At 43.6% G+C, this 25,413-nt stretch overlaps 1 protein-coding gene across 6 annotated transcripts in view; it reads right to left on the reverse strand.

Moving 5' to 3' along the window:
• The window catches only part of GLI2 (GLI family zinc finger 2), a 205,089-nt gene that overhangs the window by 120,810 nt on the left and 58,866 nt on the right, over nucleotides 1–25,413 (reverse strand). Inside the window, exon 2 of one of the 6 annotated variants that reach the window (XM_064451247.1) lies at nucleotides 13,077–13,165. The exons of 4 other annotated variants lie outside the window; for them this stretch is intronic. The gene's annotated coding sequence lies outside the window, so the exon portion shown is untranslated. Of the gene's footprint in view, nucleotides 1–13,076; nucleotides 13,166–25,413 lie in introns of those variants that run through there. One more of the 6 variants, XM_064451245.1, reaches the window with a different exon arrangement.

The raw sequence follows: 25,413 nt of genomic DNA on the forward strand, positions 1-25,413 counted from the left end.
ATAAGGAAGGACTGAAAGACACGCAGCTGTTTGCTTCCATTGGTGAGAACATGATTTTCTCCATCATGTCAATCTACCCCCTCAAACAGAAACTTTGGAAACCTTTTTCTCAGCCACCAACATGCCAGCCAGCCAGACCTTAAGGGATGGTCACTTAGAAACCTCTTTGTAATGTCTAATTGTTGAGCATCGCTAAATACTTGTTTCTTCTCTGGGGCTACTTGTCATATGCTGAAACACACAGGCTTGGGCAGTGGGAAACTGGAGCTGTATGCTAACTCAGCTGCTCTGTAGCACACTGGCAAACAACACTGGTAAGCCAATTTGCTTAAGGCTAAATAGGATAAGACCCACCATGGACTTACCTCTTCATTGGCAGAGTCCCACCCCTCCCCCTGCAGCCACACCGAGCTCATTCCACACATCTATAATGAATCAGGCTCCATCTCATTAATAAAAAATGACAAGCCATCATCTCATTGAATCTTCTATGCTGGAACGACATGCAGATAAAACCCCCAACTCTCTCTCCTCAATTCCTCTGTGGCCCAGCAGCTAATGAGACTATGAGATGGACAGGACAAAGTGAGCTGCAATTGCACAGAACTTAACTTGCAAGAGAAGGAGAAATAACCTTTTCATTACAGTCATGAGACTTTAATTTTAATGCCTTTTCTTTTTTTTTTTCTTTTTTTTTTTTTTTCCTGTCTGTACTAACAAAAAGGTAGGATCAGAGGCCTTGGTAGGGCCACCACACAGGTCATTGAGTTGTAGGAGTGTCACGAGACACAGAGGAGTTTAGCTTTGCCATAGTAATGAGCTGTTCAGTGCTTCAGATCCCAATCCAACATGGTTCAGAAGTGCAAGATTTCTAAGTGTTAGTAAAAATCAAATACTAGTAAGGTAAGACAAAATAAACAACCTAATGAGATTTGCAGACACTGAACTCTCCCTGGGGAGTTTGCTGTTCACTTTGAGTCACAGACACTCATATCATGCCTCCTAACCTCCTTTCCATCTCCTGCATCTCTGACCCACTGCTACAATGCTCACAAAGCCACGAATCAAATGTCCTGTGTTTCCAAGTGAGATGAGAAGTAATAAAGAGGAGTCAACAAAAGGAAACAGTAAAAACAAATTGCATTGTCTACTCAATATTAATAACTGCATCCAGCCACATCCTTATTTAATAATCTTGAGTTATACAGTGGAGGAAATACAAATTACAGATCACAATTTCATATATACAGCACCAACTTTATTCTGCAGAGCATCCTTCATGGAAACTACAGCCCAAAACGTTTTAGACAATTAGAGGGATAAATAACAGCAGAGAGGGAGAGGGGGAGGAGAGAGCCAGCCCCACAGCATTGGGAAGGGAAAGTTTCCAGCTGAGATGTGGTAGGGGACAGGTGACAAACAGGGATGATCAGTGGTCTGATCAACAATGGGGGAACAGAAGAGGTGACACAAGGAGACAGCATGATCAGCCAGGGATTCCAAGGAGGGGACGCAATGTCTCCCTGCATCAACCCTCCACTTCCAACACCCAGCCATGAGCTGTTGCTTTCCACTTCTGTCTCACTTTGGTTTTAATCCCTTTAATTTGCACACGATGGAGACCTTTGTTACAGTGCTGTAGGTCTGTGGTCCAAATCCCACGGGTGGTTGCAAAGGAAATAGAACTATCATTTTTGGGCATAGGGGAACTGGGGTTTTCTATGAAGAAAAAAAGAAATTTCACTTTGGAAAATGAGGGGGAAAAATATGTTTTTTCTTACTAGATGAATGAGAAGATCGAGTCAAGAGCTCCAAAAGAAATGCAAAAGTTTGTGCTGCTCAGATTATCTTGCGTATAATAATACAGGCTTTAATTACATAATCATACATCATTTTTGTCCCCAGTGCCTTTGTCTTAACCTTAAGGGAATTACTTCAGACTAGGACAGACATGTGAGAAGGTAAAGAAGGGAAGACAGTCATTAGAGTGATACAAGCAGGAGGTGCAGCACGGCACAAGACATCAGAAGTAAAATATAGCTAAGTACTGGTGGGCGGCTGGGATTTTTAGCTCTAGGGTGATATATAACATTAGATCATAGTTATTTGTAATGTGATAGTGCTATCTAAAGCTCCAGTAAAAACCGCCTCTGCCCCACTCTTTGCATGCAATGTGAGAAGATGACCCCGGTCCAAAAAGTCTGTAGTCTCAGCAGATGACAAAACCGAGGGACAGGGTGGAATAAAATCAAGACAATGCTGAGATAATGAGACCTAGTGCTAAAAAGCTATGGTTAAAACATGCCAGCTGCTCCCTCATTCCCAAAACTCTGGATCTGAGCTTAGTGACGCTACTGCTCGCTCGGCCCAGGCCAAGTACACGGATGATTCAACAGGAAGGCCAGAAATTGTCAGCATCCCAAACATCTTCGGCCGGCCCACCCCTACAGCAGGAATAATGAAGTCAGTTTTACAAACAAAAGTTGTGCGTCTGCCAGTTCCGATTGCAGATTGCACATTCCTGCACCACAACCAGACAACGGAAAAAAAAAGAGCATCATGTTGTCCTGGGGTCAAGTAGTCTTTTCTCTCTTTCCCTTGTGTGCTGTAGACAGAGTAAAATTATGTTTGCTCTCTGGAAAATATTTATTTGGATTAAAAAAAAAAGCTCAGAGCCTTTTAAATTAAAAAAAAATTGCTAAGAATTAAGATCATCTCTTCGGGGGCTTTTTTTTTTTGACTGTGAAGACTTATGTTTTTCAAGTGTGCAGAAACGCTGAGTTGACAGTATGAACTGCCCAAGAAACTCCCCGTGGACTTCCCCCCCAGTAAAAAAAAAAAAAAAAAAAAGATTTAAGGAGTATAAGCTTTCCCACAAAGCAGAAGGATGTCTTTAAAATGGAGGGGTTAGGCACTTAAAATGCAGGCTGAATAACAATCCCATTTTAATTTCACACACACGCACATACCAGGGTGTCCTTGCACAGACATTTAAAAACTAGGGGCTATAAAACAGTATCGCACACTACACAAGGGCCAGCCTGGCTTCTACCTAGCTTTACTAGATTTTTTCCATCTGCAATTACTGTTTGCAGCAAAAAGTGGTATCAGTAAATAAAGGTCCCCTGAATTATGTCTTAATGAATGACTACCTGTGGGCAAGCAGCTGCAGATAAGTTCCTAACCCCAGAGCCCAGGACCAGCACCTGCATCCCCCAAACCCAGGGGACAAACCAAGGTTTAACATCAAAGAGATGAGGCATAAGGTTAAAGGTGTCCAGGACCCAAACCGCACAGGCTGGCTAGGTTATGAGCAACTCCCATTAAAAACAGATTATGTACACCCTTTTGTATATAAAAATATACCAACTTCTGGCTGAAATAAGTTATTCATGTCCATGACATTCCAAAACTACTGCAGCTCTCGGTGGTCTAAGTTTCGGGGCTCTCTGCACTGTAAGGAAATGTCATTCCCATTGCACAGAGACAAAAATAGGAACACAAGGGGTGCGGGTTTCTGAAGTCCTCAGTGCTAATTTAACTTGCACTTTCCTTCTTTTCTCTCTGCCTCTTGGTGTTATTTGGGACATACTGTTATTTTTTTTTCAAACAGCAGAAGAGTTGAACCATTACCACATGCTTTAAGAAAATCCAGCCTTAATGCCTTGTTCAAAACAAATGGAGCATTTTGTGACAGACCATATCTCTTGAGTCCTAGTCCAGTGCTCTAATAAATAAATAAATAAATAAATAAATAGACGGATAAATAAATCCCTTTTCTCTAAGCCTAAGGACTTGAGCAGGGCAGCATGAGAAGTCCATGCCACTGCAAGCATAAGGACGTAGGCAGGGCTGCTCCACCAGTGCCGGAGCACAACAGCCATCCCCAGGAGCCATGCCGTACCCTGCATGTACCATGATGAGGTTGGAAAGCCACTGACATGCAGATGACACCATGAGGGATGGCTGCATGGGGAAAGGACAGCACAAAGCCAGGGGATAAAGGGGTAACTGTGACCACCAAGGGGGTGACTTACTCTGAAATCGTTCATCTCCATCGAGCTCTGCTCCCCCGTGCCAGCAGGGGTAGGAGCAATGTCCAAGGGATGCCGTGGAGATCGGCAGCGTCCAGTGCCACCGTCAAACACAGCTTTGAAGTTTCTGGGGAGCACCAACAGCACGGATTCACTGCCTGGCCCCATCGGGGCTGATGCTCGCTAAATCCCAGCAGAGACTTTAAGTAGTTGGAATACCATCATCCAGCTGCCCGGGCTTACTGACTTGGAATTGTTTATTACTTTTGCCTTGACAATTACAAATGACGGCGCACATCAAAGAAGTGCCAAAAGTTGCATGAGGATTGGGGAGGCACAGAAACAACACTTCCACACACGGGAGGGCAATCCTGCAGCGTGGGAGAGACATGCAGCAGAGCAAGGAGAGACGTGTGTTTGCGGCCAGCTAAGTTTTTCAGGCAAGTTGCCCCCCCACCTCAAATCCCCCACTAGTGACACCAGGAGGGGGGAAAAAAAAAAAAGGAAAGAACAAAAACCAGAGCTGCATTTTGTACAGCGATTTCCCAGGTTTCAGCCTCTCGGACTTGCTTATTTTACAAAATCAACTTATCTGAATCTTAACGTGTTGTACAGCGGGAATTCAAAGCCCCTTCTTTACCCACTAAACTTGATCTGAGGCTCAACTTGACAATGTTGATAAATACGTTACACTGCATTATTCATGCCCCTTCCCTCACCTTCCTCCTGCCTTTGCCTGGCAAGCGGCAGCTGCCACTGGTACAAAGTTGCGAGGAGGGAGCAGAGAGACCTGCCCTGTATAAATACCTGCAATAAATAAAAGATAAACAAGATATGTCGCATGATGACATCTGATGCTTCTCCTCCTCCTCCTCGTGCTGGGCTCTCAGCACGGCAGCCGCTCGAAGAGGGGGGTCTGGGGAGGGGGCTCACAGGCTGTGCAGCTGGAAGCCACCACGCTGGGGTTTTGGCTGCAGCTGTATTAAATAAACCACTTGGATAAGGATAGAAAACACCCCAGCACTAAAAACATCTGAGAGCTGAAATTCTGCTGATGAGCGTCAGGAGATCAGTGGTTTACAATGTGAGCAACATTCCTTCAGCTACTCATCATCATTGTAATCATCATTATAAATCTTGGCAACTAGCAAAAAACATCCATTGTTTCTATCCCTCATTTCTTTCCCCTCCAGATCTGCAGACTTAGTGATGAGGATATTTTGTTGTGGTTTAATGCTCAGTGGTTTATCCAGGCTACGTAGGGGACCACCTCTGAATGAAGACACTTTGCTGCAACAATACAATAAGAGCAGTCGTGCTTAGTGGCCATAGAGGGAGAACCAGCAACTTCAGTTTCTTTTCCCTGCTGTCAAAGGGGCGGAAACTCAGTTTCCAGGTTCTTCTCTGATGCCCTGATCTTAGCCTCTCCAACCTTCAGTTTGCTCATTTGTACGCTACCACCAGCATGCTCCAAACAGGGTTTATGTGGTTTCAGTAGGGCTTCTGTGCTCAGCTGCACAGAAATACTATCTTATCTAAGGCCTTTCTACAGCAAAACATATATTGGTCCAACAGGCAAAGCCATTAAGTCCCAAAGAAAATTAGAATAGAGTCACACCTATGCTTTCCTTGCATCGAGTCAGGGATCCACAGAGATTTCAGGGTACTTAAAGAACAATAAACCATGGCATGTATGTATGCACACACACACTCAGAATTTCTGCAAGGAGAAACATTAATAATGGTGACCAGTACTGTCCTGCCACAACTGAGTCATCACAACATCTGACCCTTGAGGATGTGAAGCTGAGGTGATACAACATTACTGTTAAATGAGGCAACGTCACAAGAGTCACACAAAAAGTACGCGCTGTGTTGTCAGGTCACAACACTCAGGATACACCCGGACTTGTGGAACAGTTATGGGAAAGGCCTACAAAAGCTGCCGCAAAGTACAAGCCTTAATGCAATCTAGGAAGCAGCAAAAGTCTCAGGAGCAGCACTGTCCCACCAAAAGGATATTTACATGTTTACCTCTATCAAATGATTGGCTTCATCCAAACAATTGTGCAGCAGAAACAGAAGGAAAAGGACTCCAGGAGTGACAGAACATCCCTGTAGTCACTTTTAACAGCTTAAAGATTCCCTCTACATGTCTATTATGTTCTTGTAACTAATACTCCACACAGCTGCCAATTTGATCCTTATTAAAACGAACCGTGTGTGTGTTCATTTCTCGTAGGAACACTAGTGTCTGAATTCTGGGAACCAACTGAGATTTGGGAGGCTCTGTGGCTTGGGGCAAAGACTTTTTTTTTTTTTTAAGAGCTTTGCCAAGTCAGGACTGTGAATGGTTTTCCCCACTTATAGCCTCCAGACCTTTATTATGCTTGGGCTGCAACATACACCCAGCTCCACCTCCGCCAGACCAAAGCTGCTACTTTGCCTGTGAGTCATAGCAGGCAGAAATGTGTATCCTCTACTCCGTACCTGGCCTGGGATAAACTTTCCTTCATTTCAGAGGCTCGTGATAGGCAAAGTATGAGATATGAGGCTTCTGAAGCTGGGCGGAGGAGCTGGTCTGCTTGCTCAATACACTCTCCAGTCTGCACTGTGGTCCCACAGCACTGCAAGCCATGAAAGCGGGGATGTCCCAGGCTAATGGCCAGCTCTTTACACCATCAATTGCTGTTTGCTCTCCAATCCTGTGGTGCAAATGCAATGCTTTCATCCTTTGCTCAGGGGAGCTGCTTGTCTGTACCAATAGCTGTGAGGTGGCTGGGGCAAGCTCCCTATAGTTCAGGTAGCAAGCTAAAGTGTGTTAGTTTGGCCTCAGGACAGGTTAATTCTGCACAGGTCTGGAGAGGATTTTATAATCTGGGCTGCCAAGGTTCAACTGCTGCGGCTATCTGAACAACAGGTTTAAAAGCTGAACTCAGAAAACTTTGTATTACCTGGTGTTTACTTAGTCATTAGATTTTTCCTTTCAGCTCATATTCTTCTGTCCCAGTTTTTGCCTGAAGCCCCAGTTTCTGTGGTTGCAAAATTTAGCTGGAGCTGTTGTATCTGTCACCCACAGCAGGTGCCGGAGCCCTCGCTGGGACAGAGCACAGGGAAGGGATGCGTCTGCACCACGGAGCCCTCATCAAGACCGGCTTCATTCCCAAACCCAGAAATGCTGGGATCTCTGGGTGCTTGGCTGCAGGCCACCTTCTTATTAAATAAAATTACTAACTGGTGCTTTTACCACCAAATTAAGTTTGTACTTGTTAGATCAGGAAAAAATATACATATTGGAATACATTTCTCCTGATCTGACATGTATGAACATTACACACCCAAACACATGCACTCATGCATATATTAGTCTACAATAGATACTGCCTTCCTCAGTGTTCAGACCCTGGAACCTGAGGATTTCCTCCTCAAGTCATGTTTTATTTGGTCTAACAAACTGTGGAGATAATCAGTTGTAATAAATGCATCCTGCAGAGCCTGGAGAAGGAAAGGTGACACATTCAAGTGTCAGGTATTTGTCAATATACTCCCCAGAGCTGGCTGGGAAACCAGCAGCGTGTCATCCCAGGGCACTTCTGGCCAGACTTGGATGCTCTTCTCCCTGCAAAGCATTGTTGCATACTGGGAACGCTCCTGATAAACCAATACAGGTATTCAGAGACTAATTAGTCAGAGCAACAGGATCTGAATATCCTCCTTTATGAACACTAGCTAATTAATTTTCACAGTGTCCCTACAGAGACAGGCAAATATCTAAACCATTATCTAAAATATATGACAAGAACATTACTATTATTAAACCCAGACCCTGAAAAAGCCCCACCAAGAAGATATACACCAACACCAGATGACTACTACAGTTTAAATATTCTGTTAACAAAACTCACAGATAAATAACCTTAAGCTCTGTACCAAAAATTCTTATGCTCTGTTAACGTACATGAATATTCTTTGCAGTCCTCAGCATCCTCCTGTCCTCCCCCCTTCCCCTTGAGCACTTCTTGTGGAAGGGGACTGGTAATGTACTAGAACAGCCCTTGAAATACTTTGAAAATCTGTTGTGGTGCTCAGAGGGATCCCTCTATGCTATGTAAAAGCCACATAAAACAGAGCAGCAGTACCTCTGTGGCAAGGCTTGGCATATCTCTGTGTACTGAATCAACATAATTATTTAGAATCCATCTCACCCTGTGTAATTTCTTTATTCTGCTATTGTGCTGTAAAGAATGAAAACCATGAAAAGCTGATCATCCATGCACCCTCCCTCCTGAGCTGTTTTTTTGAAGTAAAAAAATTCCTGGTTGTGACAGAGGTAATTTGAAAACTGGGAACTTGGAAAAAGGCTCAGAAGCAAAAGCGGCTGTTCAAATGCAATGCTGTCTGAAGTCTCAGCTGGAAATCGAGATGGTCAGCTGTAACGCATCGCTTACTACCTCTTGCAAACATAAGAGATTTTGACATGTGCCTCCTTAGGGGAGTCCTTTGCCATAAGAACTTAGTGTGGACAATTCAGCAAAATTCATAAAGACCTGAGCATCGGTGTGAATAATAACATTCACAAACAATAAATAACCATGTTAAAGGATGAGCTTGGGAAAGGGAGAAGTTTAAATACTCCAGTGCCTCTGAGGCAAGGTCTTGTGCATCTCTTTTCTTGAGAAGGTAGCTCAATATAGCAGGTTGAACTTCTGAACCATACTTTCCTAAGCCTTAGAAGAACCAGGAAAATGAGGAAATTACATCCTGTGAAAAGTGAGGAGTTTTATCATGGGGAGAAGCCTAAGAGGAAATCACTGTTCAAAATAGATAAATACATAAATAAAGAACAGCAGATATCTCACACTGGCAACTGCAAAAGCTCCTTCACAACCATCCGCCTCCACTCATCCTCTCATAATCAGTGAACAGAGGGCTAACTCTTATAAAACAAATTTGTTACTAGTTAAAAGTGTACCTGAATAGAATAATTGGCAAGCTACATGTTTGTAATTGCAATGAAAATCTCACAAGGCAACTCCTCTGGGGCAAAACAAGTGGATATTTCATTGTGAAAACAGTAACTGTTCATATGTAATTGCCAATCATCTAGGTACAGTCTGCGTATCAAGAGCCGTGTACATAAATGGTGAACTTTCTGCAAGACAGGTTTCTATGCAGCCCTTAAATGCAAATGGTTACTGTGCAATCTCCCATGGAAATCAAATTAATATAATAAAAATAGTTTCACATGTGCATAATATGGCATACAGATGCTCCTTGTACAACATGAAGAGCCGTTACATTATAACTCATCTATGATGATAATCGCTTCTTAAGGCCTGGAATCCCGAGCAGAAGTGCACATGTAATAGCATGCCTGCTTTTGCATATGCAACTGCTGTCACTGCAAGCATAAATTAAATATGTATATTGCTACATAAAAACCTAGTCATTTACAGACGTGAATTTCTCTCAAACCCTTTCCAACTTTTCCTTGACTATCTGACTGGACTTCTGGCTTGGTGATAACAGAACCCTCTTTTATGCTCGCCATTTTCTTACTCCATTCCCAGCACATAAGAAGGAAAAACCCATCCTTAACTGCAAGCAACTCTACAGGATTGCAAAGGTGAAGAGCAAGAACCATATAGCATTTATTTTTGACATTGACATTCCCATTCAGCCCAACTCTTGTGCTCGAATTCAACTTAAGGACATACTTAACTATCACTGAACTCAGCAGGGACCACAGCAAAGTGCTTTTGGAAGCAGAGCACTGATGCTTATGGAGTAGGGATGCAATTCAGCGGAGAAGGCGCTTAGAGCCCTGCAAACTAGGAGCAAGGGGAAGCAGGACTATCTGCAGGCAGCAAAGCACAGCCCTGCCTCCACCCTGAAACAGAGCAGCGGGAGGCCTTACCCCCCGCCCCCCCCCCGGGTCTCTGCCCTGCCTGGGCTGTGCTGGCATTGCGCCCACAGGACGTGCCCGTGCCATTGTGCGGCCCCTCATCCCTGCTGGGCACAGGGAATGGGGCTGCAATTGTCTCGTCGAGCCAGCCCATGAACTAGAAAGCTCCTGTTTCAACTCAAATGTGTGATGTCTGGGCAACCTCCAAGGGGTGAAAGAGCACGATCTTTGGAGAAAAGGGGGCTAGTAAAGCGGAAACCAAACCTGACCTCGAGGAACCCCACTGGTGGCAGAAACATTCCCCCGTGACAAACTGAGGAAACTTTCTGCCCCCATTTTAAGGCTGAAACAGACTTTCAGACTGATTCGTCTGCTGGCTTGTTAATTCCTCCTGCTCCTAGCAGAAGACATCAACTATGCCTACAGTATGGAGCAGGACTGGTGGCCAGCATGAGCTCCTGCGCGCGCACACACATACACAGAGCTTTAGCAAAATATCAATGGTCCGAAAAAAAATCCCAAACACAGAATCCATCCCTGTATCCTTGACATACTGCAAAAGACATACACAATAGTGCATATTTAACTGCACTTTTAAAAAATCACCTATTGGATATACTATCTAAAAAGAAAGGGAGAAGAACAAAGCTGCCCGTGCCTTTTAAGTAATGGAGTGCCGAGGAATGGTGTTAAACAAAATTTGCTGATACATCCTTGTCAAAACTGAAATAATGATAAATCCACTGTAAACAATAAAATGTCTATTTGCAGGGGAGAAATGGAGGGATTTATGCTCCAAATTCCACTGGAAGCTTTTGAAATCCCACCCTTAAATGGCATCGTCAGGTGCCAATCTTCACAAATCTGCTAGTAACCACTTGCAAAATCACCCAAGTATCAAACCAGCAACAAGTTTTGCTGCCCATGGCTGTTGATTGTAACCATATTCAAGTAACATATGTAAGAAAAATGAGAATAATAAAGATTACATGAATGTGTAGTTATTCCTTTCTTAACCCCCTTCCTTAACCAGCATTGTAGGAGCATAAAGGCCTCAAAACTTTCTAATATTCACTTTCAGAGAGGTTCTGCAAGGTCAGGATGTCCTTCCAGCATTCACCAGGTTTGAAATCTCATGAAAGCAAGTTCCCATGAGTAAATTTTTTTAACAACTATATCAGTAGATGGACTTGCAAGTCATTGGTTTTCTTCATGGATTTGCCAAAATAAGCTTTAACAAAGAGCAGCTTTTCTGCTCCCCCTTTTATTTATGTGCAGAACATGAATACTTCTGTACCTCAAAGGACTTGATTTTCTAAATCACTTTGAAATCCTCAAAAGCTGCTATAAAACCAGTTATCTTGACTGAGATCGGGACAGGAAAAAGGGTATAGAAGGAGCCCTACTGCGTGAGTTTGATAGGACCATGTGTGTGACCTCCATAGTACTGCACAGGATTTAGTGTCTCAGGGCATCAATCTCAAAGAAATCAGCATGGTTGCCTGTCAGCAGCACTAAACTATTTGGTTTTGATTTTTTAAAATAACAATAGAAAGTGAAAAAAATTAATCGTAGCAAAGCAATCAGATTAAAAATCAATTGCAACTACAGAAATAATATTTTAACAACTGGGGAATAAGGGAAACCCACTTTGTAGCTTAACCGGATCAGTTCCATCTGCTTTTTAAGGGGTGAAGCCTGAACTGAGAAATCTGTGTCACACAGAGGCTGGCAGGTTTGTGAACTCTATCAGGAGCTGCTTAACAGTTGGTCTTAATCGTTTTCCAAGGCACAAAGCCGAGATCAAGATGAATCTGTTTCCCACATTGTTTCCTCCCAACAGGGTTGGATTTCAGATTTGCCTGGATTAGAGTAAAGCCACCGGAATTCCCCACCTGGACATTAAGAAGGTTGGAGGCCTTGATTTCAAAGGCAAGTGGTATGCAGTAATTCCAGCCTGGCCTCACGGGACTACAACTTTCATTTCTAATCACTGAATTGTCTTTGCTTTGTGCAAAACATTGAAAAGGAGGAGGGAGATTTTATTACATCTTCCCCTTTATCATTTTCTTTCTGAGCCAACATATTTTTAGCCTAAATACTAATGAATTAAAAGCAGAATCATTAGTTCACCTTTTCCAGGGAAATTAATAACAGGGCTGAGATTTTTAAATCCCATGCTGTTCTTCTGCCTCACCCTGAATCTGCTCATGTTTCTTTTTCACATAATCGTCTTGGACTCAGTGTCTGTGCTGAGCTGTGCTGTAGTCTCACTGCATGTTGCAAAGGCAGTGACCAGGACCTGAACCATCTGCAGCGTTTTCCAAAAGTGTGTTTACCCAAAGGTACAGACCTATTTCAGCTCAGGAGTCAGAGAGGAAGAAGGTCTGAGCTGCTCAAAAGCCTCCTTGGCTAAAGAGAAGAATAGGCTCCCTTCTCTTGCAAAGCAAAAAATATCATGGCATACATAAATATCTGTCCAGAAACCTCTGCAGGTTTTTCTCCTCTAGGTGATGGGTTCAGGATGGGTTCAGACTGGGCTGGTCACCCAACCCCCAATTTGCAAAGCACTGCAGGTTTCCTCAGCTCCCTTGCAGGTGGATGGTTCCTGGAACCATTCCCCTCGCACCCTGCTCTACCTTCCTGAAGTCCTGAGCACAGACAGATGCACTCGCAAAAAAAAAACCAAAACAAAACCAAGAGCCCACTAAAAAAAGGACGAGGAGGAAAACATACTTTTCCTGTGCAGTTTGTGCTGGGTTCAGAATGGGTTTTAGCTGTAGGAGGAGCCCTTCTGCTGGTATAAACTGTACTTTCCACTGGAGTACTTTGTTGATACAGATGAGGCTGGAGAGGCCTCTCTGAGATAACACCAATACCAAGCTCTGACTAACAGATTTTCTTTCAGCAGTCCTCCTGTGACAGCAAGGTAGGGGGGTGGCACCAAACCACAGCTCCAAAACCATGCTTCTGCCATCACCCACAGGGACCAGTAGGACCACCTGATGCGAGTGTGTCCCATGGGAGGCGAGGACACGGTCTAGAAAAGTCCAAGTGTTTGTCTTGGCAAACTCCAGCCCATCTCAATGTTTTATCTGTTGAGCTCCAGTTTCCACTAGCTCCCCAAGAGGGCTTACCGTGCCAAAGATTTTCCTGTTCCCTGTTCCGGGCAGTCAGGTTCAACTCATTTTTATAGACTTCATAGGAAGAGCTTTGATTTTGACCCCTGCAAAGAAGTACTTCTGATGAGAGAAACAGAAACAAAGGCAACAACAGGGTTTGCATCACCCGCGTGGTGAGAGGAGCATTCAAATATTATCAACTTAAATCTGGAGGATGGACATGGTTACACAAGTCGTCTCAGATGAACCCAGATAAAATCTTTTCATTTCCCTCTGCCAAAGGCCACGTGCTGCTGGCTCACTGACATGGATCAGGATGGCTGATGGAGCTACCCCTTCCACAGCTACCCCTGCTTTGCCTTGAATCAAGTTATCTATTATCAATCCACTCCCAGGTCTCAACAATTTACAACAGGCATTTAAGCCATCTCCCAGCTCTGTTTGCCCTAACCATCACTCTCTCAAGTACAGCACTTAGGATGCTGATGACAGACAAACTGCCCTGGCAGTTGCACAGAGGTGCAAGGTGAGCAACCAGCCATGGTCCGCTCATCAGCTGCCCCAAGCCACCCTAACCAGAGCTTTCATCTACCTTAACCACTGGGAAGGGCAGAGAGAGGAAAAGTTTAAGAACGTGGGCAAGTCCCCCACATCATCTCTCCATTTCTGATGCTACAATGTAAGGTTGGCCACTTTCAGGTCAAGAAGCAATTCCTGAAGTTAACATGAGAAAGCATCCGTTTCTTTCGTTTGGCTTCAATATAGCAGTCCCATTTCATATCCATGGGGCCAATGAGACTTCAAACAAAATGCAGGACTGGATATTGTTATATACCAGTGGAATATTGCAATTTGAAGAAAATCTCACATTTACAGAAAAAAGAACCACATCCCTGGATTTAGAACAATAACTGGAAACAAAAGCCACCGACCGCTCTTCCAGAGAAGTCAGGGGTTTGCCTGATTAGACTCAACCCTGTGTGAAGAACTATGCAGCAGGGGAGTGAACCGAAGTGCTAAACATACAAACAAAATAATTTTGCAATCAAGAAAAAAAAATTTTACAACCTCTATGTGATGATGTTTGATGGTTTTGTAAGAATGCATTTTTATCTATTTGACAGCATGTGTTTTCAATACAGACTATTTGGGCCTGGACGTTGCTATTTTAGTGCTAACATTTACAAGCTTATTTGCTAAAGGCAATTTTTAAAGACATTTTTTCAGCAGCCAAGTCCAGCTCCCATTGAAGTTAACTGGAAGACTCCCACTGACCTCAATAGGAAACAGCTCAGACGGTCAGGGCCAGATTCAGAGCTGCTCAAACGCACTGAAATACCACAAGTTGAGGACATGGCTCTTGGAGCAAAATGGGTAAGCCCAGGAGGAGGACACCATCATAAGAAATAACAGGAGAATATCTATTAATAAATATATTACAACGTGGTGCCATGTAATTTCTTCCATGGCTGTGCCAGCATAGCAGATTTCCACCCCATAACACAACTCACAAACAGTTTTTGCCACCAAGATGGTTTGTGGGGCTGTGCGCTACTGCTTGTCCTCACTGAACCTCAATGTGAAAACTAACTAAAAGAAAAAATAATGCGGAGAAGGAAGGAGGTTTTCAGTAATCCAGAGTGGTCTTCCTGAAACTACAAGAATTATTCACACTCTTAAAGTCAAACATAGACAAAAGTGCCTGCAGAGTCCCAGCTTTACTCTCTTCCTTCAGATAATTATTTTCTTCTAGTTCATCACAACTAAGAAAACTTTGTTTAATAGCTTCTAATATTGCTACTATGACTATAACTGTACTTGCTTCATTTGACTGGAGAAAGAGCTTAAAAAATTCCTTGCAGACAGCTTTTTTTTTCTCTTTTTCTTGTTATAAAGTCTACACATGCTACAAGGGCACAAGGGATGGAAAAAGTATTTAATTAGTATTTCCAGAAATATCCTCGCCTAACCCATAATGAGGTCATGCCAGATCATAATACTCCTCAAATACAAGAGACAAAGTGATTTCCTTTCATACAACATCCTTTTTTGGGTGCAGCATCGACAGCTTTTCTGTGGTTTCAAAGGAAAAATAAAATCCAGTCAGACTGAGCGAGGGAAGTCCAGAAACGCCTCATACATCTTCCTGTGAGATGAATTCAGCATGCCATACCTCAGTGAAGACATGGGTGAGATTTAATACAATGAGGAAGCTTTCTTTTAAGGAAAATAGAAGGAAAAAAAAACCCAAACCCAAACCACAGCTCCAATCTCCATGTGCCCAGCTGAACCCCTTTGAACTGCCTACTCAAATAATATTTCTCTTAAATCACGCAGGGTCTGTTTGGGCTACCTGTGTCTATTTGCCGTTCCTCCTGCCTGCAGAAGCTGAACCTGTCTCCTGGCTGGACTCTGGAAAACACAGAGCACTGTGGATGCCACTGGCCTGGTGGCCATGGGGTCCACCAGATCAGCCCTGGTGTTGCCAGGGTTTGGCTTGCACCAGAGAAGTGCTGGCAGCAGATACAAAGGTCCTGAGACCAACCCTCTCATTGCAAGGTCATCCCTCTTCCCTTAGTGCTTCCAGCAGCCAAAGTGTTGCTGGGTTTTGAAGACTCTCAAAAAAAAAAAAAAAAAAAAAAAAAAGCTGTCCCTCATGTTGTCCCTCCTGGATACAGGGTAGAGAGGAGCCAAGCCTCTGAAACTCATGAAACACTGAGGCCATGTAGTCTGTTCTACTTACGACACACTTGCCAGGCTTTCATTAATTTCTCCCTGCAATAAGCCCAATAGCTTGTATATGGGAAAAATACTAACTTGGGAGAAAAGCTTCCAATCTCATCTTGATGAAGACATCAAGAGCTTGAAAACCCACCATCTCCCATAGTGGCTTATGCCAATAATTATTCAAACCTACTGTTACATTCGGGCAGGGAGCAAAGCTCGGGTGGATGCCCAGGTTTAGTGTGCAGCTGGTCACGGTTCATCAGCTTTTCCCCACTGGAATAAGGGGCTAGAGACTATAAAGCGTTTTGTCTTCTTTAATACTCCAGAATTAAAATAAATCAGAAATAGGACATTATCTGCGGTATTTGCCCTCTTCTGCAAACACATCCATGTGTTATTTCACTATAGAAATCACTGGGCAAAGCTGATTTACTGACCGGTCTCAGGGAGCCAGTGGTTCTCCACTTCTCTCTCCCATCCCCCAAAGTTTATTGTTGAGTTCTTGGAACATCAAGTACAGTGTGAAGTAATTTAATGGCGGGGGGATTTTTCACCCTCCTTCTCTATCTCAATATGACTAAATTTATTGATTTTGGATTGCTGTAAATTATAATGTAATTATCCTGCTGCACAAGCAGCTTCCCATTCCAGAAATTAAAAAGCAATTCAGGTAAATGATCTTTAGCTATCATGGTGCATCCCTGCAGAACTCATTAAGTTGGGGGATTAGACAGCACACCAAAACTCTTACAAGGTGGGTGACATTGAAAACTATCATGCTTGAAAATACAGAACTTCCTTGGAAAGATAACAGGGGCAAAGCTGCTGGTGTGGCATTTTTTTTTTCTTTCCCGACAACTTTGAAATGCTATCAATTTGTACATCTCCTAGGACTTCTAATGCTTGCTAATTGACCCTCTTTAAAAATAAACACCTTCGAGACAAGAATGCCATTAGGTGGGAAAATTTAAGAAACGGACAACATCACGCTGCCATCTGTAGAACTTTGTTATTTGATCCCATTGGGTCTCAGGTGGAAAAGCAGCTCCTGCAACTTGGAGTCAGCAAGTACTTTCTAAGGTGGGAGACTGCCAAGAGGCACTGAAGAAAGCTCACAGCAGATTTCTAGCCAGCTAAGGTTAATTTTCCAGCTTTCCCTAAAGAAAGCTCTATCTGGTAGGATCTCTAAAAGTTTAATCACAGATTGATTGTAGTTGCAGAAAATGTTGCCACACCTGCCCTTTGCCTGCACCATTGTTCTCAATCCCTCCGTTTTGCCTGAAGGTTAACTTTTGCTTCCCTAAAGTTTCCAGCTCCCAGTGCAATAAGTTATGGCATTTTCACTTGCTGTCGTGTGCTGTTGAGATGCTGCAAAGCAGCCATCATCAGGCTTCGCACCGAAGGCAGCTACAGCAGTTGGCAGATGAAAGGATACGGGTGCACGTAGTTTGCACATCATTAAGTTCGTAAAATGCTTTGAGGATGAAATGTGCTACATAAATATAACAGGTTATTGAATTTCTTGATGCCATTTCCTTCATCTAAGTCTGCAGTGGTCTTCGATGGGTCGTGCTACTGCTTTTAGCTTCCTGGCTTTTTTTTTCCCCTTGCCCCAGGAGATTTGATGTTCCCCCATCCCCAGCCAATGAGTCTTTCACACCTTCTGGCTGGCCCCACACAGCTGCTGTGCAGACGCGGGGCACAGGGAGTCCCTCCGGCTCTTGGGCCGCGCGTGTGCAGCCTTTCCACTCATTTCCTCTGAAAGCGGCAGCGGCCGGACTTGAAAGACCCCTCTTGCTCCCACTGCTCTTCCTAATACAGCCCTTAATTAATACTAAAGGCAGCTACCATTTCCAAGTAAGACAGTGCAGATCCTCAGGATATTAGCCAAACACCGCAGAGATTTATAAACTTGTCAGCATGGCCAGGGTACTTGGAAAAGAAGCCAAAACCTTCAGTTTAAAAATCTCCTACACCGTCATAAATTTCAACTTTATCTGCAAGTTCTTCTCACTGTGGAAGTTCACTAGTTCTGTTATTTTACTTCTAGTAAGTACCATGTCCTAATTTGGACATTTTTGCGGCATTCAGCTGAATTCTGAAGATATATGACATACCCCAGTAGACTTTCCTCCCATTAAAAACAATCTATTAACTCAGAGTCTCATGAAAACCCAAATCATAATATCTGGTCTCTGTGTCTAGCAGAGAGGGCTCAGCAATCCCTCTCTCCCCACCTTGCCAACACACGATGCCACGATTACACAACACACCACGGCAGGAGCACGGGACATCACTGCAAATCTCCGTTCTTTTTTGGGATGCACACATACTTTTCAAATTTCCTAAAAGGAGAGATTATTTGGTTTTGGCCAAGCATCTGAAACCACTCGCAGGCCACACACAAGTTACCGAGTAAGCAGACGACATCCTCTTCTCAAACCCTTATGGACACAAACAGATTTTGAAAACATGTACTTCAACCACCTCAGCAAATTGTTTCCCCGGTGTGTTGGTGCCGGGAGCCCAGTGCCTGCCTGCCTGCCTGCCTGCCTGCCCTCCCTCCTCCTGCTCCTCCCTGTTCACTGCTTACAGCAGCAAGGACATTAGTGCTGGACTGAACCTGCTCCAGTTCTTTTACATAGATTTAGACCGTATAATTTGATTGCGACCACAGGCAGTTTTATTGCCCTGATTTATATGGAGCCTTGCAGGGGTTATTTTTCCTTTTTTTCCTTCCCCTTTTTTTGTAAGCCAGTGAGTTTCATAGAAGTCGTTTCCCCACTCCAGCCTGAGGACAGTCTGTGGGATCTCCAGGGCTTCCCACAGGGGCTGAGGGATACCACCTCCCTTGCCCCTTGCTGTGGTCTTGGAGGGAGATGCATGCACCACAGGAACTGTCTGAAGTGCTCCTTGAGCACAAACCCTCCCCGTGGCTGTCACTGTGTCACAGCACAGCACTTGGCTTATCCTTGCCTGAGAAGATGGTCCAAGGGAAGCCTGGGGCAACTGATGTTGCCGCTTCCCTTAACCACCAGTGTAATACCCCGATAGCAACCTCAGTGTCTCTCCCTCTCTTGTCCACAAACCCTCCAAAAAATCTCCCAGGGAAGTCAGCGAAAGGCTTCTTTGACCAAGACATTGCTTTTACAATCCAAATAGCAGGGGATGAAAATCCAGGCAGCTCTGCCATGTAGCTAAGAGAGATGTGGCTGTCGGGCTACGCATATTGCTACCAACCATCTGCATTCCCAGGGCACACTAAACCTGGGGTTTGTATTAGTATTCTCTGGCAGGCATCTGGCAGATATTAAATACCAGCCTCCCAGGAGAACTTGTTACCTCCTCATACTTGACTGGGTGAATATATGCGAGAGCTGTGCTTGTATCTGCTACCTGAAGAGGCTAGATGAAGCCTATCTGAAATATGCCAAGACCCCATATCTATCATTACCATACCAATTTCCTGAACAAATATTCTGCCTGTCTTTCGTTTAATCTGTCCTTTGTCTCATTAGGTGACCAGAACACGCTGTACTAACTACAAAGACAGGTCAGTATGTGACTCAAAACCTAATTTCTGTTACTTACCTAAAGGACTACTGCCTGGATGAGCATCATGGTTTGGAATAACAAAGTCCACCAGTACTCCTGTGCTGTCACTGGCATAAGGAGACATAATTTTGCACTGAGCCATGGGCTTAGAGAAAAGGTTCATCAGAAATCCAGTCATCTGAGCTTGGTAACCTCATCTTCACAGCAAATGTGGACTTTTTTCTAGCTTCTCTACCTTTCATCCTTTTCTGCACCCAGCCAGTTAGCCAGCTCCTTCTTATGCTTTCATGGGCATATCTCTTCTGCTCAAATACTTCATGATGTTTCCCTTTGCTACCAAGTTCTCCTCCTGAAGATGCCACAAAAGGATGTCTTTTGGCTCAAACCCTGCTGTTACAGTCTTGCTCCTTACACCTCTGGACAACAGCTGGTCAAAGGTTTTCCAGTCCCTCTACACAACTCAGCCTTTCTTCCACACCTCTGTTCCAGGCTACCTCTGCTGCTCTGTGAATCATCTTATCCAAGCAAAGACTTTTGATCATAATCCACCATAGTTTCCATAAAGGACTCTAAACTTCTCTCTGCCACTCTGCGACTGCTGGCACCTTGTGTCTTACTACATCTAGCAATAATTCTGCAAAAATTTGAAGCAGAAATCACACCCTCCCTAGTTATGGGTTCTCACAGCAGCAACCAAATGCTGCTGACACCACCTTTTGCCTCACTTAGGAGCATAAAAAATGTCTAGAAAAAGGATTTCAAAATTACCTGCAGAAATGTTACTAGAAAACTCGCAAACAACATGAGTCAGCACCCACTTTGTGTGCACCCAGAGGCAGACTGGGAATGTTGGGCTTGCACATCTGCATCCTTTGTGAGCATCTGGAGAAGCATCATCCCTCCTTTGTGGTGTCTACGACCATGGCATTCAAGGACCAATTCCCTCTTCTGCTCCCATGCCTTAGTTGGCTGACGTAGCCTTGGAGTTTTCACTGTGTCTAAGCACGGCTTGGGCCCCCAGCCCCGTACCTCACAAAACACCATGTTAAGTGGACCAAATTCAGGAGGACATTTCTATTCTGCCCTCAGGAATTAACTACTGGAAGGTTTTGAATTTGGAAAAGAATAGGTTTTTATCTGGGTCACAGAAAGGAAGAATAAACTAAAACCATCTTTACAAGAGACATTGCAGATACGGGCAGTGAGGACAGGCCCTGTGGGCTGATACTTAGAGAAGCTCATTTCTATCCTCATTGAAGTGCTACAGAGGTTAAAGACCTGCTACAACCTGCCATAAAAGGCAAAACCCACATTAATAGGAAATGTGTTCCCCTCCCCCATTCCAAATGTATTTTTTATGAGTAAACATTTCTGTATTAAGACTTACTGTCTTCAAAGATCCCTTTTATGTCCCAAAGGTAACCATTTAAGTGATCTTATAACAGCCGTTACTTATCTTTACAATGGGCAATGCACATGAACTCAGTGTCTGAGACTTTCATTTTGCTATATATTTTTAAGTAACTACATATAAATCCAGCCTGTTTCACGTGTCAGTGACTATGTGGCCACAAGATAGCCCTGGATCTTATTTCATCTACTAAGACATTGTTTCAAGTGGAATTAAATACAGCACAGAAAATTGCAAAACACTTTTTTTGCCTCCCAACCCTTTTAGCTTGCTTACAGAGGTGATGCAGCACACACAGATCTCAGAAAGGGAGATGCAAACGTTTTTCAAACATTCAGCCATCTCATATTTATTTTAAGAGTCACTGCTCCAGTATCTGAAATACAGGACCCTGCAGTAAAGACATTTTAAGGACATCTTTGTAACAGCATATGAAGGTTCCTCCAGAGTTTTCCAAAGGGAAAAAATTGCTCCAAACAATAGTACCGCCAGCTCCTCTGCAGCTGATTACAGTATTAGAGTGTGCACTTGCACAGAAGGCCAAAGGGAAGGAAAGTTGAAACTAAGATTTTCTCTGAAACTGTCATCCCACATCAGTGATTTTCTTCTCCTTCCATCACCTGGTCCCCAGAACAACACCTTTCCTACAAGTCTAATTACAAAAGACTGCTAAAACCACTGTCTATTGCTTGGATCAGGGTGAAACCCTGAAGCCCTGCATAGGTTTCTGTAAATTCATCCAGGTCTGTCCAAAACTGTCTCCAGGTACTTGAACTTCAGTAAACCCATTTGATGAACTTCACTCGTAGATTATATATGTAGGAAACCCTCTTAAGCTGGAAAAAATAATTTTCTCGTGTTTCAGTACAAGAGATTTACACAGCTATTAACAACACTATGTTCTCCAACTGCGTTTGCCAGAGCGATCGCCTGAAAAACTTTCTTACTGCAGAGCACAGCATGACCCCCTGGAATACAGTCAACTCTATGTATCCCCAAACAGTCTCTCCAGTACAGATATTGAAAATGCCTTTGCTATAAGAACTTAACCTTATCTTCCCTAACCCTGCAAATCTGTTTTATTGGGCCCCTTTGACAGCAGCAGGTTGACACCTCAGACATATGAACAAGGTCACCCTTGTAACACAGCGCCCAGGGGCAGCAGCACCCTCTTGCAGGCAGTGGGGAGGGGGGAACAGCAACCTCTATGCAGTTTGACCTGTTAAGTGCTTCAGTATGACCGATGCCATAAACATGCTAACCAGATGCTGATGGATGGGCCTCGAGGCCCAAAGAACAATGTAAATTCATTATATAAACGGGGGGTGGGGGCTGAGGTGAAGGGAAGTCAAGCAGCTTTCCCAAAATCATGAAGGAAGTTTGGGGCTGGATCAGGAACTGAAACTAATTTTCCCCAGGCTCAATTCTGTGCCCACACTGTAGGAAGCCACCAAAAAAACTGGGTACCTTCATACAAGCAGCCTCTGGGAGTCAGGTCAGCTTCCCACAACACATAATAATTCCTCTCATTAAAATGGGACAGCCAAACCAATGCCTAAAGTCCTCACCTTTAAGTTTCTCTGTTTTTACTTCAAAGTGTGGCTGTAAATACCTCAGAAAGAACACCACCACCTCTACCTGCAAACTGATACGGACAAGATTTAGCTTAACATCAAGCCTTACGAAAGGGGCATTTCCATGCATTCACGCAGGACACTGATGCTCACAACAGACAGCGCTCAGAAGCAGCAGCTGTTTGGTTCCTCCCACAAAGAGCAGCCATAAAACAAGGTGAATCCCAAATAGGAAAACAGAGCAGAGGAAGATAATTTTCTTCCCTGAGAAACAGAGAAAAAAATTCACTTGGGGAAAAGCCCAACACTTCCCAACACTTCGGGCCCAGGGTGAGGAGTGCTGAGCTGTTACCACTCTCTCTAGGTTTGGAGCATCTTGTCAGGTGCAGAAGTATCTCTGTTTTGTTTAAATGATTAAACTATTGTTGAAGTAGTGCACATGGGGCCAGGGGCTTACTGGAAGGTAACTCCTCTATTGGATGGTTGTCAGGAATGCTTAGACACTGGTCTTTTATATCAATACAACTGAAGTCGTCAAAATATCTACTTCAACTGTTTACTTAAGGATGCATCTGTTGCAAGCTGTGATTTTTTTGAAAATCTGTCAGAGTCAGGAGCTGATCCATGTAAAAGAAGAGAACAGCTTTCTGGCCAAAACAGCACCATTCAATCCCTGCAAATGTTGCTGTATTTTTAAAATCAGATATTAGTGGCAGTAAATATAAATATTTTGCTTGCAATACTCCTGTTCTTATTTAAAATTTACTTAAAATTGGAAGCATTTTCAGTGGAATATAGTCTTAAAAACATCTGGGATTCCAGGAGAAGGAAAGAGGTATAAAAAAGAAAAGGAGAAAAACACCATGGAGCTCTCTGACAGACTGTAGAAATGGCAGAATTTATTTCAGACAAGTTTATGTGAAATCTTTTTCATTTGTGTTCTTGTGGGATCACACTCAGTGATTTTTTTAAATTTATTTTCGTTTTGGGCTCAGTCAGCCTATGTGTCCAAACTTTTGTTCAGTTCTTTCCACCACAGTTTGCTTGATTTCAGCCCAACACCACTATGGCAGCCACAGAACAGTCACTGCAGGTCACTTCCAAACACAAGTAAACTCAAAAGTTTAACATAATCCTAAACCAGTTAGCATGAAGAGACTATATCCACTTCATTCCTTCACTGTAAGAGCTAAACTTATGATTTTGGCTGAGGTTAATTCTCTGTCATTACCATTAAGATCAGAGAACTCATCCTGCCAAACATAGAACCCACACAGAATTCATGGGATATTGATTTATTTCAGAATTTAATGTTTCTGCAAGTTATGTCCCACCTGGTTCTGGAAAAAATTTTAGCTCCCCAATTATGAGCCCACTGTGCTAGGCACTGGACACAGGCACTACCAGAAATGAGTTTCAATTCAGTAAAATCCTATTAGTGCTACTGAACATTTTCATACTCTTATGCACCCAAAACTAATTATACCGGCTGCTGCAACATGGTGTCCTCAAAGGCACTATGTGATGCATAGCAACTTGTGTTCAACTGTCCTGAAGGGAAAGAAACAACTACTCCATTTGGCAGATGACATGAGAATTTGTGTCGCTTCACCATGATTTCATGGCATATCAGTGAGAAAGGAAGGACTTGCTGTTGGATATGGTGACCCAAAGGATCTGGGCTAAGTCCTCTGTACCACCATGGATGTCCCATGTACACCACCTATGAACTCCTGAAGTCACAGAGGTAACCAGTTCTTGACATCTTTCTGAAACAGCTAATCCCATTATAGCCACTTTGGCCTTGGAAAATCCTCTCCATGGGCTCCCAGAAGCCACCAGCACAGGTAAAAAAAAAAAAAAAAAAAAAAAAAAAAAAGTGTGCAGAGGAACAATCTATGCCCTCAGAGGCCACAGCACCTTGCTCATTGCCACATGAAACCATGAAAACAGACCACCTGGTTTCACGGGGGACAGCTTAAGGAGGAGGCAAACAATGCCAAGTCCTCCTTTTGCTCTGATGTACATGGCTGTATTCTGAAGGCCATGCAGAAATTCTTCAGGAAGTGCCAGCAATACAAGCCCCGTTTCTTGGTGCTGGTATTGGATGCACAGCATTTCTAAGAACATTTTTCTCTGCCACTCGTCTGACCCTGGGAGCAGTCCCACTGCTCTGCACAGGCAGCCGTGGAACACACTGCCAAACCCTATCAATTATTTAATGTCAAAAGAAAGACTTAATCTGTGTGATAAAAGAATGGATTTTATCTAAGGCTTGTTCCCCTTAAAGTGATTTACACAACTGGCCTCTCTAGTTGCTTCCCTTAACGTAATTATTTACTTTTGCATTAATAGCCTTCCTCCACTTGGGTTATTTTTAGGAGTCTTTTGTAGCCTTTAGAATTTACTAGGTTTTTATCTTGTCTTTTTAGTGGGAATTTTAAATTGTCCATCTCTCTGAACGGGCTGTTAAAACACTAGTTTTGTCAATGCTGGTGTAAAGCTGGAGCAGCTCTGGGAAGCTGCTTCCCTGGCTGTGTTCACACTTGGGTGTTGAGTTTGCCTCCAACTTGAGAAGCCACAGGGTGAGATTTCAGTTCAGAGCTGGCAGTCAGGGCTCTCAGACTGCAAATCAGGCTATGGACTGATGAACGTGAATGAAGGGCTTTAAAGCATTAATCTAGTCCCACCTTGGTTCCTTGCTTTAACCCCACTCTACAATTTTGGCCAAGCCAGGAAGACTGGGATTTGTCCACCTAACATTAGCCACCTCAAAACAGGTATGAAGCCCGCAAAGGAACAAAGCAGGCATCTCCACAATGTGATTTACTCTACCCTAATGCAAAGGGATCCCAGAGCACACATCTAACATTTAGGCAGCCAATCTCAGACAAAACAAGTCCAATTCCTGGTCCCCCATGATTATGGCAGGCTCAAATGCCATGGTTAATGGATGGTGTTGGGAGAATTAATTTACAAAACCTGTGCAAATCCTCAGATGCACAGACAAAAAGCTTCCAAAGAGACTAAAAACTATGGGGGCATGCTGGAAGCACAGAGGAGAGAGTCCAAGAAAGCACCATGA

Source organism: Phalacrocorax carbo, chromosome 5 (genome assembly GCF_963921805.1).
Source record: "Phalacrocorax carbo chromosome 5, bPhaCar2.1, whole genome shotgun sequence".
NCBI classification, from domain to species: domain Eukaryota; kingdom Metazoa; phylum Chordata; class Aves; order Suliformes; family Phalacrocoracidae; genus Phalacrocorax; species Phalacrocorax carbo.